Source organism: Carlito syrichta, unplaced genomic scaffold (genome assembly GCF_000164805.1).
Source record: "Carlito syrichta isolate Samal-C Ts95f unplaced genomic scaffold, Tarsius_syrichta-2.0.1 Scaffold315057, whole genome shotgun sequence".
Classification (NCBI taxonomy): domain Eukaryota; kingdom Metazoa; phylum Chordata; class Mammalia; order Primates; family Tarsiidae; genus Carlito; species Carlito syrichta.
Window position 1 is genome coordinate 60673 of NW_007259153.1, and position 13351 is coordinate 74023.

At 41.7% G+C, this 13351-nt stretch overlaps 1 pseudogene; it reads right to left on the reverse strand.

Moving 5' to 3' along the window:
- LOC103274850 overlaps positions 1-13351 on the reverse strand; it is a 41611-nt pseudogene that overhangs the window by 27035 nt on the left and 1225 nt on the right.

Here is a 13351-nt window from a genome sequence, read left to right on the forward strand (position 1 = left end):
GCATGGTAAAATTTCGGTCCTTTTAAATTTGCTTATGCTTGATTTATGGCCAATTATGTGGTTGATCTTAGAATATGTTCCATACGATGATGAGTAGAATGTGTATTCTTGGGTCTTTGGATGGAGCATTCTGTAGGTATCAATTAAGTCCATTTGGTCAAGAGTCACATTGAGGCTCCGGATCTCCTTGCTGATTTTTAGTCCTGATGATCTGTCTAGGGTTGTGAGTGGGGTATTAAAGTCCCCAGTTATGATGATGTTAGAGTCAATATCTTTCCTTAGTTTTCCTGGAAGTTGCTTTATGAAAGTTGGCGCACCTATGTTGAGTGCATATATGTTTAGGATAGATATTTCCTGTTGATGGAGTGAACCTTTTATCATTATGTAGTGGCCCTCTGTATCTTTTTTAATTTTTGATAGCTTAAATGGCATTTTGTTTGAAATTAGGATCACGACTCCTCCTTTCTTTTGTGTTCCACTTGCCTGAAAGTTTGTTTCCCATCCTCTTACTTTGAGTCTGTGTATGTCCTTTCTAGTGAGATGAGTCTCTTGAAGGCAGTATATTGTTGCCTGGTGATATTTTATCCATTTTGCCATTCTATGTCTTTTCAGTGGTGCGTTTAGTCCATTCACATTCAGGCTAATTATTGAAATGTGAGATTTCATCCCTATCATGGAGTTCTTATTGAGTTGTAGTCCTTCCACTTGGTTCTTTGTCTTTCTTTTAGTTTTGGGGTTGGTTCGTGTGTATTTTATTCTTTTTCCTGTACGCTTGTGAAGAACATTGTTCTTTTTCCCTTTTCTTCTGTGTTTAGTACTTTCTGAAGTGTTTCATGTAGAGGTGGTTTGGTGGCAGCATACATTCTTAGGGATTCGATATCTGGGAAAGATTTTAATTCTTCCTCACTGATGAAGGTTAACTTGGCTGAATAGGTTATTCTTGGTTGAAATTGCTTATCTTTTAGGACTTTGAAGATAGGGCTCCAAGCACTCCTAGCCTGCAGGATTTCTGTAGATAAATCTGCTGCTATTCTAATTGGTCTTCCATGGTAGGTGATCTGGCCTTTTTCTCTTGCTGCCTTTAGGATTTTTTCTTTTATGTCTACTTTGTTTAGGTGAATTATTATGTGTCTAGGAGTTGGTCTTCTCATTTGTTGTCTTGCAGTGGTTCTCTGAATCTCTTGTGTTTGAATTTTTGCATCACTGATTAGATAAGTGAAATTTTCTTGAATGATCTCATGGAAAGTTTGTTCCAGTGTGTCCTCTGTCTCTCTTTATGCCTCAGGAAGGCCAATTATTCTTAGGTTCAATTTCTTGAAGTAATCGCTCATCTCTTGAAGGTTTTGTTCTGTCTTTTTGAACTTGTTTTCTGTGTTTTTAAGAGTTTGGGTTAGTTCTATATTTTGATCCTCAAGCTCTTAGATTCTTTCTTTTGCTTGGGTAATTCTGCTTTCCATGTTTATCAGTTTGTTATTAATTTCATTCACAGTATTTTTTATTATTGTTATCTCAGATATAAGCTCCTTCCTAGTTTCTTCTTGTGTGTTCTCAATTCTTTTTAGTCTCTCCATTAATGTCTTGATATCTAGGTTTGTAGTTTGGGACCAGTCATTCTGGGGGTTCTTCATTATTTGCATTCTGAAGTCAGTTTTCTCAGTGGGGAGGGATCCATATTCTTCTTTTGGTTTTTCTTCATTTATGTAGATTTTTCTCTCTCTCCCCTTTCCCCTCCCCTTCTTTAATTCTGTTTTTCAGGGAAGGTGTGGTTGTTTTTTTTCACTTGTGCAATCTCCTGTTCTTCCTTATGAGTGTCCTCTGGCTTTGTTCACTTTTGCGGTTAGAGTGTGGGCTGCAGGCCGTACTTTTTACAGTTTTGAGGTTTAATTGAGGGGGAAGCTGTGATTCAGAATCTGTATGCTGGTTCCAGCATCCACCAACAGGTGTATGAGCACACTGGAACCTATTTCCCACTGCCTTATAATATGTCTGTGCTGTGGTATGTAAGTTTGTTCCCTGGAGTAAAAGGTGGTACAGAAGAGGATAATAATGGAGGAAGTGGGGGTCAATAGGAAGTTAGAAAGAGAGGAGAGTGAGAGGGAAAACAGATATACATACCAACTAATAGGTGAAAAGGAGACACAAGGCTGGAGAGAAGTGAGAAAAACATGTGAGCAAAATTCCCTAAAGATTACTGGTAGCTACACAGAGACAGACCAATAAAATCATGAAACAGCATAAATCAGGAAGTGAACAAAAGTGAGCAAAACTAACAGTCAAAATGATAAAATCAAAAGTCATAATAGGAGATCTGATTACCAGCCTCTCCCCTTTGTTTTCCTTGCAGGCAGCTAGATTTACTCGCTGCTTGGGATTCTGGGACATTGCCTTTGTCTGATTCAGCAGGGGAGGGGCTTTGTCTCCTGTTTAGCGAGGTTACCTTAGGAACTGAGGTGGAGGCAGCTGATAGGTGGGTGGGGCAATGCAAATCTCTGCCTAGAGGATGGCCGAGGTGGCAGTTTCACTTTTTGCAGATCTTTTCTCTCTGCTCATCTGGGTCCCATCTGGGTCCCTGTACAATCCACTGTGATGGACTATGCTGGATTGGGAGGCACCAGGGATCAGCTGCACAGCTGGGTGCTGGATCTGGGGTGCCACCAGCAGGCTGGGGTGGAGGAGGGGGTCGGGAGTTCCCTCCTCTGGAGCTGAGAGCCTCTGGTCAGCACCTCCTTAGATAGGCTGTTCCCTTCCACCAGCATGGGGTCGCTGCACTGAGTGCCTCAGCCAAGGTGGGCCCAGAGCTCCTGAGCTCTGAAGCTCCAAAGGGCAGGCGGTGGGCAGTGAGAGTGGCCCTGGGTCCCTCACAGGGTACTTCAGCCAGAAATGGGACCAGTATCTCTGAGGGGCGGGTGCCCAGAGCCTCCCTGTGCACCCTAGGTGACCGGCAGCTTGGTGCTGGGTGATGGGTGAGATGATGTAGCCAGGGAGGGAGCCGAGACCCGGGACTCCCACACAGCACAAGTCACAGTATCTGGCCCTGTATGTATAGTAGAGCAGCAGTAGCCGGGGCCACAGTATCTGGCCCTGCATGGGACCAAAGATCCCCGGGCCTCAGACTGGTGCGGCTGGCAGTAAGCATGGGTTGGGGGAAAAAAAGTAAGAGTCTTTTTGGGAACTCATATTTGGAGAATCTCACAAATCCACCTATGCCGTCGCCATCTTACCAGAACTCCCAAAATTATCTCTTGATCGCATCAATGTATGGTGATCTTTTGCTTCAGAGTTATACATATGACTTGTCCTCAGATTATAAAAATTACAAATATCTAATATAGTTGAGAGTTTTAATACATGGTTGGCAACCAGAGACTTATGAGTTCTAGATTCTAGATTTATTCCACACTTCCAATACTTTTGTCCATTTACTTTTGTTAGGTGACTGTTTTGTTAAGGGACTTTGTACTCTACAACTTCCAAACAGAGATGCCTGGCCTAGAATGGTGTTTCCAAAAGTATAGTGTACATGTTGGTTGAATACAGTTAATTTTATGACGTGTCTACAAAAAAACTTGCAGCTATATAGTTTTCCTTATGCACATCTGACTGCTTTTGCTCCACTTTAATTTTCCTTTTTATGTAGCACTCATTACCATCTAAAGTACTACAGTATATGCTTATTTATTATGTATCTTATTTATATTCACTCTACTAAAACATAAGCCCTATTAGGACAGTATTTTTTCTCTGTTCAATTCACTGATATTCAAGCACCTAAAGCAGTGCCTGAGATATAGTAATCATTTAGTAAACATTAGTCATATAAGTGTTTAGACATTGACCTCATGTATCAAAATAAATACAAACAGATGACTCTAGCTCTTATTCTACAAGAAACAAATGACATCAGCTCCTATGATGTAAGTAAAATCTACATGGTATGCAAATTTTATAGACAATCTAGATTAAACACAATACATAGTAAACTGTGTAATTTGGTTTACTGAATTCCTGGCTAACTGCTTAAATATTTAAATGACTCTTAAATTTCTGTTTTGGAAACTTTTCTAATACTTTATAATTAATGGCAATAAAATATAACATTTCTTCAATTATTCACAACTTTGCAGGGTCTCAGAGCATTCATTCTGAACATTAATTCTTAATATACAACAATAAATCATAGACAAAAAAGTGTGAAAGACTGAACTGAAAGGGTACTGATCACAAGCAAATCTTCATTGTGAGCTAATTTTAAGCTCATTTTTATCTTTCTCTATAATGTGAGTCAATAAAAACTCTGCTTAACTAATATTGGGGCTTAAATCGATCTGGACTTTTCTAAATGATTTAATATGAAAAACATTACCTTAAACCAGTATACATTCCCACCTTTAAAAAATCTTGTTCAATAAACTTTGCAAAATCCATATAAAAAAAGTAAAAATTGGTTTTTTTCGAAGTTTTCAAATGAAGAAAATGTTTTAAATAATAAGATCCAGTCATTTAGATCACCAAAATGCTTTTTAAACCTATTCAAAATAGATAGCACATTCAGTGCCAATTCTTTTTTAAGATTAGAATATTGTAGCAAGTAAAATTAATTCACCCCGATGACTATTGCATAAATTGGTCACATTTTATAGACTGCTATCCTCTGGGCCGTATTTTTTTTATTTAACAAATATGCCTGTACTTTGTGCATACAGATCTCTGGTGCATGGAATGATTGCTTATCATTGAAGACATTGCACTGCTAATGAACTCAAGACATCATTTTGCTGATTTAGGAATACTGCAGTGCTATTATCCACCATCTTCATTTTATGTGCTGAGGAAATCTCAAGTAGCATTCAATTACAACTAGACTGTTGATTGTCTAAATGACAGATACTTCAGTCATTCTGGAAAGCTATCTGTGCTTTTTTTTATGGCTCAAGAGAAAAAAAGTTTTTTAAGTACAATATCAAGGAAAATGTTCAAGTTTAAATATTGATATTATTAAATATTGATTGCCTATTGTTGCCGGGTGGGGTACAGCGCAATGCCTATGGGTCCTTTGACTCACTACTAAAAAGAATTTCAGAGTGGATAACAAAGTCTTTAAAAAAGAATTTGTTAGTGAGAGAAGCAGGGAGAAAAGAGAGAGAGATGCCAGGAGGTACAAGTGGGAGAGAAACCATATTTTTACTTTTGACAAAAAGTTTGCTATAGCTACTTAGTGATTAATATATTAATGAGGGCTACAGGCATCCACCTGCGGAGAGATGGTAACCCCTCTGCCTCTGTTGGGCAAGGAGGTAGTCTTTTCCTGGAACATGGAACATGAATTTTGACTTCCTAGGCATTGTGACTAAGTTAATTTATAAGCTAAAAGGTGGTCTGATTATCGTTTCTATAGTTTTCAAAACCCGGTCTTGGAACTACCTTGAGGAGCTTTTCCTTTGATGAGCTGAGGGGGTGGGGTGGCCTGGAGAGTCCACTTCCTAGCCTGCAGGGTGGTCCATTTGATATGTTAAGGAAAAATATCTGAATGCTTCTATTCTAAAACTGACTAAAAGAGATTTACCTATGTCTAATCTACACTAAATATCCTGCCTCGCTAATACCTACTGCTATTCCAAAAACATTTGAGAATCAAGAAAGTATGACATTTTCACAAAGGGACTAGTTTAGAGGAGAAGATAATAGTCCACAAAGGATAATAACTGACAAGAGGTGAAGGGAAATCATAATATAAAACATATAAAATACCTGTTCCATTACACAATTTTGTAAAGTAAAATAAATCTCTCAAATGAACAAATAAAATATATTTTCATTCAGACACCTTTTGGCTTTGGTATTATCTTGTTTTGCCACTCAACTTACAAATTCAAAAGCTGCAATTGTCTTTTTATCAAGGAAACAGCAAAGTATCAATAAGGTAGTAATATTCTTTCTTACATCAAAGAAGTTTTAAGTGCCCCTCTGGGAATAAATAAGAAAGTCCTTCTTAAAAGTTTCCACTACAGGGGATATTACAGGGCAGCATTATTTACCTATATTTTTGTCATTTTCTTCAACACTTTATAAGGTCTCCTTTGCTTCTTAAAAGATAAATACTAAATGATAAATACTAAATGTGATATACATACATACATATATACGTGTATATTTACATATATATATCTGATGAGGGATTAATATCAAAAATACATATTGTTCTGACAACTCCACAACAAAAAACCAACAACCCAATTTAAAAATGGGCATTATTGCTGCAAAACAAAGCTGAATCAATGAAAGCCAATGTGCCTTTAGTGAGAAATAGGCCCTGAGAAAAATAAAAAGACATTTCAGAATTCTTAAGAACAGTGGCATAAGAATTCTGAATGCATGCTATTTTTTCCAGGTTATTTTTTGTGTGTCTAATTCACATTATAGAAAATAAATGATAATAAGGGAAAGTAAAAGGACATGAGATAAAGACACAGGAGAGACCCTAAGGCAGGTGGAAAGCTTCTGCACCTGCAGCTCCTGTGATTATCGGGAAGAAAACAGACACTTCCACAGACCCCTCATGTCATGCATGGGAGGAGATGCTGGGTTTTCTAAATAGCAGAATGACACTTATTACCCTAAGATTTGTAAATTCAAGTACTCTTTTTTCCCCCTTTTCTGCTGTATCATTTAGAAATAGACATTTCTCCAAAGACAACGTACTAATGACCAACAATAATATGAAAAGATGAGCCGGGCTCGGTGGCTCAGCCTGTAATCCCGCGCCTTTGGGAGGCTGAGGTGAGTGGATTGCCTGAGCCCATGGGTTCGAGACCCACCCGGGCCGGCGAGACCTCATCTCTGCAATAAATTTTTTTTAAAAATTAGCTGGGCATGGTAGCATGCACCTGTAATTCCGGCTACTCGGAAGGCTGGGGCGGAAGGATCGCCGGAGCCCAGGAGGTCAAGGCTGCGGTGGCCATGGTCACTGCACTGCAGTCTGGGCGACAAAGTGAAACTCCAACTCAAAAAATAATAATAATAATAATAATATGAAAAGATACTCAACATTACTGATAATCAAGGGAATGCAAATCAAAATCACAATAATATATAGCTGCTTCTGAATGAAAAAGTGGAGGACCTGAGAGACTGAGTTACTTGCCCAAAGACATGGTTAGTCACTGGCAAAACTGGGATTTGAACCCAGCTCTGACTGACTCCACTGCATTATTTTATTTTATTTTATTTTTTAATTTTTATCTATTGTAGAGACGAAGTCTCGCCAAGTTGCCCCGGCTGGTCTCGAACCTGTGGGCTTAGGCAATTCATTCGCCTTGGCCTCCCAAAGTGCTGGGATTACAGGTTGAACCACCGAGCCCAGCCTGAACACAGTTTTAATTACCACACTCAGCAGTAGAGAAGTGTGGAAAAAAATGGCCTCTGAATCAGGCAAGTTCGAATCTCATTTGTGCCATTTACTAAGTGACTGAGGAAATGTATTGACTTCTCTCACTCTTAGTTTCTCCAGATATATTCCTAGGTACCTCACAGACTTCCTGTGATAGAACCAACAAAAGAGAAACACTTAGAACTAGTGTCTTCACTCTGCAAAGATCCTTATGAAGTGTATGGAACAGGGTTTCTCGTCCAGCTCATGGCGCAGAGGGTACCAGGAGTCAGCAGAATGAAGAGGCAGAGTAGTCTAAGACAGGGAAGCCTTTCTCGTTTTGATTCTCGGTTCTTCTGATCTGCAATCCAATGTTCTGTGTTGCCTGTGCTTTTTATCAAACACAATAAATCATGCTGTACCTGGAAGTTCAGCAGAAGTTTTTCAAAAAAAAACTGGCATTCGGTCCACTTGGAAGGCTCTTGCAATATAAAAACTTGCCAGACATGGTGGCTCATGCCTCAGTGCCAGAACTTTGGGAGGCCGAGACAGGAAGACGGCTTGAGCCCAGGAGTTTGAGACCAGCCTAAGCAATATAGCAGGATCGCATCTCTACAAAAAATAAAAAAAAATTAGCCAGGCATGGTGGCATACATCTGTAGATCCAACTACTCAGGAGCCCAGGAGGACAAGTCTGTGGAGAGCCTTGATTGTGCCACCGCACACCCCAGCCTGGGCAGCAGCACGAGACTCCAACTTGAAAACAGAAAAAACAATAATCTGAGAGTTTATCTCTACTTTTTTGATTCATAGATACGGACACTTTACCATGACTGCTCAGTCATAGACTGGCTTGACACCTACAGATCATCAGAAGTTATGGACACACCCTCGGTCGGCATTCATTGAAACCCATAATAAAATCACCACACTGAGATTCAGCCAGTTCATCAATGTCAGAAACAAAATTCCATGCGGGTGCCTGCTTTCAAAACACTGAATTCCCATCTGGCAAGATCCTAACGAACAAAGCAAAGTTTTATGTTTAATGAAACAATTCCCTTTTGGTAGATATTTCTCGACAGCTATACCTTGGGGCCAGGGCAGTTCTGGCTACCTTGCTACACCTTCAAAAGAGACAAAATCCTAAGACAAACATACATTCAAATGTGTAAATGCACAAAACATAAAACGCCCTGTTTCCTTTTGCTGATTCCACAGAAAGGGATTGCTTTTCGATCAGATGAAATGGTTAAACCGAGGTATAGTGAACTAACTTCTCTTTAGGCTGTGTATGGTTGTAAAGTGCTGCATTGTTGCTGCAAAACAAAGCTGGATCAATGTAAGCCAATGTGCCTTTCGTGAGAAATAAGCCCTGTGAAACATAAAAGACATTTCAGAATTCTTTTTTTTTTTTTTTTTGAGCTGGAGTCTCACTCTATCACCCAGGCTGGAGTGCAGTGGCATGCTCATGGCCGCCTCTGCATTGACCTGCTGGGCTCAGGCAATCCAAGTAGCTGGAACTACAGGCATGCGCTACCACACCTGGCTAATTTTTTTATTGATTTATTGTAGAGATGAGGTCTCGCCAAGTTACCCAGGCTGTTCTCAAACCCACAGGCTCAGGCCATCCCCTTACAGGCTTGAGCCACCATGCCCGGCCGATACTGGGTTTTCTTAAAAGCTAGATGACACTTATGACCCTAAGATTTGTAAATCCAAGTACTCCCCCCCGCTTTTTTCTACTGTATCAGTTAGGAATGATTTTGGAGAAGGCAAATAACAGAAAAATCGGAATCGGGCTCAAACTGATGAGTTATTTATGTCCTACCAGATGAGGGGTGCTGGCTGGGGTGGGCAGCTGTTCAGCAGTGTTATCAGGGACAGCCTTTTAGTTTTATCACTGTGGCCATCATAGTCATTACAAGAAAATGGCTTTTTTTAATTCTTTTTAACACCAATGAGAATGAAAAAGAAGGGACCTGGTGATGGAATCTGCCTCTTCCTTTTAAAAAGATACCCCTGATTTCCCTTGATTTCTGCTCTTCCACACATCTCGTAATAATGTGTTTTTTTGTTGTTGTTGTTGTTGTTTGAGTTGGAGTCTCACTCTGTCACCCAGATTGGAGTGCAGTGGCCGCTCCCGGCCACCGCAGCCTCGACCTGCTGGGCTCCAGCGATCCTTCCGCCTCAGCCTTCTGAGTAGCCGGAATTACAGGCGTGCACTACCACACCCGGCTGATTTTTGATTTATTGTAGAGATGAGGTCTCGCCAAGTTGCCCAGGCGGGTCTCAAACCCGCAGGCTCAGGCAATCCACTTAGCCTCCCAAAGCACGGGATTACAGGCTGAGCCACCGAGCCCGGCTAATAATGTGGTTTCCCTGAAAGCAGAGCTTGAGATGAAGGTAGAGCCATGGCAGTTTATTTGGGAATGGACTCGCAGGAAGCAGGCATAAGGAATGAAAAAGCCAGAAAGGAGGAACGCTAATCTAAGGATCCATTCCCTAGCAGGCCTCCTCCATAGATGACTTGCAAAGGAGCTCCTCCTGTACCCTCTACGTGCCTCTCACAGCTGTCCACACTCAGTCACAGGCACTCCACGGGGGCCAACAGTCCACCTCTCTCGTGTGGGCTTTCCACATTGCCAGATCTGAGAAGCCCCAGGCAGGAAATGAAAGCTATCACCTGGACTGGAGGCACAAGCTGTCAGGTTGTGCCGGCATGGTTCGTGCCTAGGCATGAACAGAGGTACAGAGCAGCTGGAATCTGGGAGGGGGAGTCGCAAGGGAAGAGGAAACAGTGCCCACAAGTAGGGCTGGTACAGGCCTCAGTGGCCAGGACTTCCAGGTCTTCACGGCGTAAGGAGGTGGAGAAAAGATGGTGACTTTTAGCCAGGCAGTGTGGCCCTCAAGGATATTGTTGGAAATAGGAAGGGAGAACAGATATCAGGCAAGCTACCAGCAGAGTCAGCCTCCACTTCCTGGCTCCTCATAAGGAGGGTTTGCAAAAAATTGTTGTCACCTAAAAGCAAAGCGAAAGTCATGTTGAATATGTTTTCTCTTAAACTGCTGCCTTTTGGGTAAATTAGTGAGATGATATTTATTATTATTACTACTACTACTGTAGTGGGAAAAATAGAGAGACCGTGACACCGAGACTATTATAGGAAGTGGCAACTTTATGACGCCGGTGGGCTCGAGGACTAATGCGTCCAAATCAAACCCCCCAGAACGGGCGAAGTGGGGTCTTATACCTTCGTTTAGGTAAGGGAGGGGGTTGGGTGGAGCGATTACATATTTCCTTTGGAATCTTGTAAGATTGTGTTCAGAAAAATCAGAACTTTCAAAGAACAAATGGTTTCCAGGAACTACAGGGTTGTAAACCCGTCAGCTTCAGAAGAGGGCTTTTGGATAAGTCTGTGAATTAGTTACTCTTTTGCATTTCCATGAGAGCCATCGGTCTCTGGCCATTTGGCCTTTTCAAACAAAACCGGCCTGGCTGGTCTTTAGAGTTTGCCACTTGGCTTTCTAAAGGAAATACCTTTAACTGCTACCAACCCCCCTTCCCGCCACAGGATTAGTGGGAAACATTCTGTCATCCCAGGTGATTGCCATGAGGCCAACTGCTGATCCCGAAGCAGCTGCATGTGTTTCTGCGTTTATTCACTCAATCATACAAGAAATATATTTGAGCATTTGCTGCATTCTGCCACACTACTGAGAGACCCAAGAGATTCAAAAAAACTATACTTGCTGTAAAAAAAGCGTTCATTGCATTTTATATATTCCTACCTCACGTTCACTATATTTTATAAATTCTTAGTATTTTAAATCCTCCCTCAGACCCCGTAGAACTAGGCACATGTCAGGTGCTGGGTAGTAACTGATTGTATAGTTATACAATGTTTTAAGCAGTGTTTGTACTCAGAACTTTGTTAAGCTTTTGTTTGTCCCAATTGCCATGCTGGCTTCTTCCACTTCTGTAACGGGCTGTAAAAGTTAAGCGATAAGCCCCTTCCGGGCATTCCTTAGACTCTGTGGCACCAGCCCACTTCTGGTGGGCTCTGCGTTATCTCAAACCTGCCTGTGTGCCCAAGCTGATTTATACACAGTCACTGTGACTGTGAAAACCTAGCTTATCTGGCATTCCACTCTGCCCGTTTAGCCGTTTCCCGTCAATCACAGGCAACTGAGCACGAGCCCGCACAAACCAAAAACAAACCAACCAATCTCAAGCACCCCTGTCCCCTGACATCACTGCGGACCTGATTGGAAACTAACTATGCAAGGTCCATGGACTTCGGTTTCTACATCATGACCTCTTCTGATTGGTTAATGTTGTAAGCCTAGGAAAAACCAGTCACGCCCAGTCCCTCCCTCTGTAATTATGTATAAAAACTACTTGCTATACTGGATCAGGGCTCTCGTCCCTGAAGCTGCTGCATCAGCTTCAAACGTGAGCCCAGACTCGAGTCTGAATAAAGACCCTCGTGTGTTTGCATCGGAGCTGGCTCCTTGGTGGTCTCTCGGATTTTGAATTTTGGATTTAACACTACTGGCTGAATTCTTCTCTAAGCAAGAGAAAGCAGAGAGGGGTCTCCTTCTCTTAAGTGAGTTGCTTTTGACATAAACTCCTGGGGAAGCAAGGTCTGGCTGGAAGAACAGGAACATGAGCGAGTGCACAGGAAGAGAAGTAAGGCCTGGGATTGTCCCAAGAGGACCCCAACACCACTGCCACAGGCAGCCATGGGGGCCTGGAGTGGTAGGGTCTGGGGATGCAGGGCTGGACGATTGGGCTGGGACTTTCAGCTTTAGCCCTGGACCCAGCAGGGAGACTGTCCTGCCTTTTGTGACTGAGAGGGCATCAGAGCACCAATGTCACTGGCCACGTTGGAGGTGGGTGAAAAAGGTGCAGTTTATCTGAAATTCAGCTACACATATGCTTTCCAGGATTGATTTGTCTTTTCTCCGAAAAAAGTGGCAGCCACCCACAGGGAACCAAGATATACTAACCACAGCTCAAACATAACCATTTGCCTTCAGCTGCATTTTCAGGTGTTGCCTCTTTAGGGCACACTTTTCACTTGTTTACCAGTCATATTTGCTTCCCTTATGTTTCTCATAGAATTTTTTTGAAAAGTATGCTGTAATATGTCTTTTCCCATGTCATAAAACCCAAAGATGGACACATCCACTTAAAGTATCTTATTTTATAACTTCCACCCTGACAACTAGCATGGCACTCCAAGGACTGCAGATTGCCACTGCTTTCCTTTTCAAGAACTAATGACTCAATTGATTTCTCTTGAATTTAGGGATTATATATTTGGTTATACTTAACGCTAATTGTCTACATGAGATCCTGCACCAATTTTAGAATCTTAAAAGCAGGAATGTTTTAATTCACCAGGATCCTGAACTTGTCGTTCGTGTTAAAATGTTCACAGGCCACAAGACCTGAGTTTGAAGGGAAATTTATAAAGAAGCAAATTGTAACTGGGTCAGTGGCTCAGCCTGTAATCCCGTGCCTTTGGGAGGCCGAGGTGAGTGGATTGCCTGAGCCCACGGGTTCGAGACCCGCCTGGGCAACTTGGCGAGACCTAATCTCTACAATAAATCGAAAATCAGCCGGGTATGGTAGCGCATGCCTGTAATTCCGGCTACTCGGAAGGCTGAGGTGGAGGGATCGCCGGAGCCCAGTGGGTCGAGGCTGCGGTGGCCAGGAGCGGCCATTGCACTCCAGTCTGGGTGACAGAATGAAACTCCAACTCAAAAAAAAAAAAAAAGCAAATTGTTCTTAAAAAACAATTCAGGTGCCTTTGTTTTTCTTTATGTCCGAACAGTTTTTAATAGGCTATGTGTGTAGTGCTGGGTGATTTTTATTACATTTTGAAAATGTCTTTGTAAAGGGAAGGTTTTCATTCATTTCTGTCGACTGTCATTTGTAAAATAGATATTATAAATCAGACTTTTTTGGCATCACCA